Genomic DNA, 6,000 nt, shown 5'->3' with positions numbered 1-6,000 from the left:
ATTTTTCCCCATACTCTTTACCTCTTCAACCTTCTCGTCTCCAAGAACCAGTCCACTAGCTTGGGAAAGTTCGCCGATAAGTTCAGATAAACTCCATATTAGATGCATCGTAATTTGATCTTGGATCGCCACCCGTAATTCTCCAATATATCTTGCCACTTGTTGACTTTCTGTCTATGATAGATTATTGCGTGCCTTTATTCTGTAGAATTCCTCCGTATAATCATTAACAGCTAAATTCCCTTGCTTGCAATTCTGGTATTAGTGGTACAACATTTGTTTAAGATTATTTATTTAATTGTAGCCCACATGATTTGGACATGTGACATATTACTTGGTGGGTAAGTAAATAGATATTAATTAATATTATTTATTTTTGGTCAACTTATAATTACCTTTTTGGTAATTACTTATTGGAGAAGTGTTTTCCTTTCTTATTTCTTACTTTGATGGAAAGTAGAATTATGTTACTATAAGAAAAACTGGTCCGCTTTCTGCCTTTATAAAAGTACATATGCTCCATCAATTATGTACAATTAATGATACAACACGTAAAAGTTTTATGTGTACAAAAGGCCAAGAGAGAGAAACCAGTTTCCACCTTTGCCTGTTGATCAGAGTTGCAGATTAATTCGTGGTTAAAGGATCTAGAAGTTGGATTTAATCTCAACAAGGTTTGATATCATGAATCGAGGTATTTATATCTAACTATTTATTTATGCATTATAGATATGTGAAAATCATGAAATTCTAAGATTATGGGATTCATGTTTATTTCTGATGAATGGTTTAACACGAATAATTATAGTTTACATGTGGTATTAGAGCTAACGGTTTAGGAACTCATTATTTTTCATTAAGGTTGCATAAATAATATGTATAAATTTAAAATTAAATGATTGTATAATCCATTCTTTTAGAATCGTATGTTTAGATCAGTCCGTGTGGTTTTTGGGTTTGGGTACCTCAATTTCCGAGCCAAAATTGAATTATGAAAGTTGGTTACTGATACATAGTTTACACATGTGTAATAGTACAAACGTATGCATAATGTGTGTAAGACAAACAATTTCAATGCTTTAGGTTACTGATTTTCGTACATGACTAATAAAGAACATTGAATTAAAAAATAATAATAGTAATTATAGCATTTGTCTTGCTATTGTTTTATAGAAACAGTAAGTTGTGAAAGTATTACAAAGACTCATTATTATTATTATTTAAAAGTTAATAAATACATAAAGTTTGTGTATTTATTTATTTTATTAAAGAGGTTTAAATTATTGTTATAAGTATTTGTCCAATGATTTGAAGATTCTGATTTTAATTTAAAATAAATTAAAATTAAAGTTATTGAATACATAAAATATATGTATTGATTTATTTATTTTAGGAATTTGACTCTCTAGAATAATTTTGTGAGTTTAGAAATTTAATCTAATAAATTAGACATGCAAATAACTTGTTGTTTCGTACCCAAACATACATACACATTGTAGAATCAATTTTAAATTGATTCAATTATGATCTTTAAGTCCGAAAATAAAATAATATATTTTATTATGTATATAAAATAAAAAGATATTTTCTATGAAATTTCGGACTATTAAGTTTTTGAGATCGAAGTTGCTTAAACTTTAATCGATAATTTTGAGTATGTGTGTATAATGTTAAATGGGTAAATTAATAATTAATTAATTACTAGTTAATTTAATATTCATATTATGTGTGGGTTAGTAGCTACCAAAGTGGCCTAACCATAATGGTTGATGAATATTAATTTTAGTAGTAAATATAACTTAATGATGAATTAATTACTGTCTAATTTAATATTCATATTATGTGAAAATTGGTAGCTACTAAAATGGCCCAATCATAATGATTGATGAATATTAATTTGTGTACTAGACATAATTAATCATAAATTAATTACTATCTAATTTAATATTAATATTATGTAAAGGTTGGTACCTACTAAAGTGGCCTAACCATAATAGTTGATGAATATTAATTTTAGTAGTAAACATAATTGCAATATTTCATGAATTAGATGCTTATAATTTTTTGTGATATTCATGAATATTGATTTTATTTAATTATGAAAAATAATTCCTCAAAGGGAATTGATTTTCAAGTGATTAAATAAAAATTAAAGGGTCGTATGTATTTTTTTTTTTTTAATTAGGTAAATATAGGATATCCAAAGGTAACTTATTTGTTTAATTAAATAATACATCACCAATAAAGGTATACATATAAATACATGTAAGCATCATTATTAGTATTTTATAGTTGTCACCCAAAGGGGTACTATAATTATACATTGTATTTATATTTTTAAGTTAAACATACGTGTTGTTAACTTAAAGCATTATTGTTGTTAAGATTTTATCTTATTATGTTTGTTTTATTACATCCCTTAATGTGCATGCTACATCTGTTCTGATTCTCAATATGACTAACTTCTCATAATGAAATGAGTAAGTTGAGGTCAAAATTTAGATGTATTAAATCTTGATTTAGCATTTTAAATTGAGAAACCTACTGTTATTACTGATAAAGATAGTGAGTGAGAAATTTTTTTCCATAAAGCTTGGGAGATATTGAACAGATTAAGCATTATAGTTATGTGAATAATTGTTTTCCATAGTTATAGTGTTAAGGAATATTTTGACTAGAAGAATGTTTTCGTATTGTAAATAAATAATCTTACATTCTCCCACTTAACACATATAATAATTTCTGTAGTGGTTTAGTAAAATAGTCATTAATGTGCACTATAAATCAGATTAACTTATTAAATTGGTCATCATAAATACCATGGTAAATAAATTACTAATGCGAGTCATGACGGTTAGATATTTTGTAAATAAATATCTAAAACGAAACTTATTAATTGATATCACTACTATGCATTTTTGTTGGTATTCTTACCATGTATGGGTATGTTCTTAGGATGACTAATGTTGCTACCAAATTGAGAACTTTATGGATGATTGTGGATAAGAATTTTCTTATTCAATTTATCTCAATTTTTGTCTACTCGGTATGGGTCATTTCGAATTAACACTATTAAGACAAGTGGAAAGTAAAAGAATTGACCATTATGTTAATTTAGAAGGAGACAAAGCTTAAGCAGCAGGTAATTATTATGTTCATCTGATGACTCAAGAAGCTAGAAAGAAATTTGGTTTTAAGTCAGAAAAAGCAATAAGTGAGCAACACTCAAAATTAAAAGATTTAGGTCAATCTACTAAAAGAAAGTAATGTAATAATAAAAAAGTGCTATTAATGTATTGAACACTTTTAGAAAGATTACATGACATATAAAGAATGATTCGAAAAAGAAAAATACGCTTTTGGCTTTTGTACATTGCGAATTACTTGTTGAAATTCTTTTTAATACATAATAAGTTGGCTTAAGTACTAATATTTATGTTTCTAATAGATGCAAGAATTTTTTATGGCCTAAACCACAAATTCAAATAAGAATTTCTTATTTATGATAATTGGGAAAAAGTTTTGTTGAAACCATTGTGACACTATGTTTAATGTTAGACAAAGGATTTTATTTAAATTATTTTAAAATTTTTATGTTTATTCAATTTCCCATAATTTGATTTTATTTCAAAAACTTAATGTTAATGGTTTTTCATTTAAATTTGGTAATGATATTTGTTGAGGCTGAAATTCGCGCAGTCCGATACGATACCATTTTCCTGCAATGAAGAGAGGAGAAGATCGATGAACCTTGACGGCACCGGTGTGGTGCCTGCCAAGAGCTCTTCGACGATCAAATTAGTCACGGAGGTCTAAAAAGAAGGCAGGGATTAATAATAGTTTTTACGTCGTACCTTCTTTAATGGCTTGATGCCCTGTTTATGGTTATCGATTGGAATCAAAATCGTTCCGCTGATATCGATGGTTGACCTTATCTTCCGCTTGTGCGAAATCACAGGAGATTTATTACCAGATTTGTCGGGATATGATTTAATCCTTTTGACCTCCTCTAGTTATAGTATGATTATTCTTACTTGTTGAACCACGTCAGATTTGATTTCATTATCCTTGATAATGAAATCTAATCAATCTTATCGAGGGTAGGGTAGGTTTATATTTGTCCCTATCAATATTTATTTAAGAAATTATAATTTGTGAGTTATGGTATTATTGTTGGTGATTTCTGTAAATTCAAATTTGATGGTTTATTTATTAAAATCCTTTTGATCTTATATTATAATGTTAGAATTAAGCGTAGCTCAATTAATAGAAAATTTATCTTTGGCATAAAAGACTAGGTCAATATCTAGTGAAATGTTAGGAAAATTAGTAAAGGATGTGATTCTTCTGAATCTAAACTTTACTGATTTTGATGTGTGTGTAGATTGTATTAAAGGTAGACAAACTAAACGCATAAAGAAATGAGCCACAATAAGTACATAACTTCTTGAAATTATTTGTAGACCTTCTGATGTTTCATCTTTTGGAGGAGAAAAGTATTTTATCGCCTTTATAGTTGATTTTTCACGTTATGGATATATCTATTTGTTGTATAAAAAATCTCAAGCAGTGGGTACTCTTGGAGTATAGATAAATGAGGTTGAAAAACAACTAAATAGAAAATGAAAATCATAAGGTCATATAGAGGTGGTGAATATTATGTAAATTATGATGAAACAGGTTAACACTTTAACCGTTTGTTAAACTCCTTGAAATGTATGCCATTTATGTTCAATATACTTTGATATATATGCCACAGCAGAAGCGTGTAGCTGTAAGGCGTAATCGTACTCTTATGGAATTGGTTAGGAGTATGTTAAGTAATTCCTCGTTACCCAGAATGTTGTGGATATTAAGTAATCCAAAGAGTACAAGTTTTACTATCCGAAACATAGTACGATAATTATTGAAACCGGTAATGTCAGATTCATTAAAAATGGTGAAATCAGTGGGAGTGATCAAAATAAGAATTTGATCATTTCAGAAGTTAGGGTACAAATATCTTTACCCATAACTTATAAGGAAATAATTGTTCCTTCAGTTGTTGAACCGTATAACAACTCTATAATGAGATTGTCACCAATGAATAGATTGTAGAAGAATCATAAGGAATAACATTAAGACGATCTCAAAAAGAAAGGAGATCTACTATTCCGCATGACTATATGATATATCTGCAAGAATCTGATTTTGATATATAGTGAGATATATACGGATCTGGTTACATATTCACAAGCCATTAACAGTAATGATTTTACTAAATGGATTAGTGTCATGAATGAAGAGATTATAAAGAAACCTTCTCTCTAGTATTTAAGAAGGAATCTTTTAAAATATCATAGCATTAGTAACTTATTATGATTTAAAGTTACATCAAATGGATGTGAATACAATTTTTTTATGAATAGGAGTTTATAGGAGGAAGTCCATATGGAACAACTTGAAGACTTCATATTAGAGGGTAAAGAATTCATGGTCCGTAAACTTAAGATGTCAATATATGAATTTAAACAAGCTTCCTAACAATGGTATATTAAGTTTAATGATACCATTATTTCTTTTGGTTTCAAGAAAAACACTGTTGATCAGTGTATATACTAGAAGGTTAGTGGGAGTAAGTTTATATTTCTAATTCTATATATTGATGATATTTTATTTGTTAGTAGTGATCTTAGTTTATTATATGAAACTAAAAGTTATCTCTAAGAACTTTGAAATGAAATATATGGATGAGGCATCCTATGTGATAGGAATAGAAATACTTCATTATAGATCACATTGATTTGTTTTTAGAGTTGTCTCATAAAGCATATATTAAAAGAGTTCTAGAAGATTTGGTTGGAGGAACAATATTATGAAAAAGTGCAAAGTAATTTATGAATACTTTGTCTATTATGAAATTTTAATTTGTAGCATGCTTTGAGGCTATAATTTATGGTTGCAGAATTTATTTCAGGACTTGGAGTTATGGGTACCGTTTTCAGATTGCTGAAAATTTAT

Source organism: Cornus florida, unplaced genomic scaffold (genome assembly GCF_030987335.1).
Source record: "Cornus florida cultivar Cherokee Brave unplaced genomic scaffold, ASM3098733v1 CherokeeBrave_3.0.0_Hap2_Chr10, whole genome shotgun sequence".
NCBI classification, from domain to species: Eukaryota; Viridiplantae; Streptophyta; class Magnoliopsida; order Cornales; family Cornaceae; genus Cornus; species Cornus florida.
The sequence above is the reverse complement of the archived record's forward strand: the minus strand, read 5'-3'. Positions refer to the sequence as shown.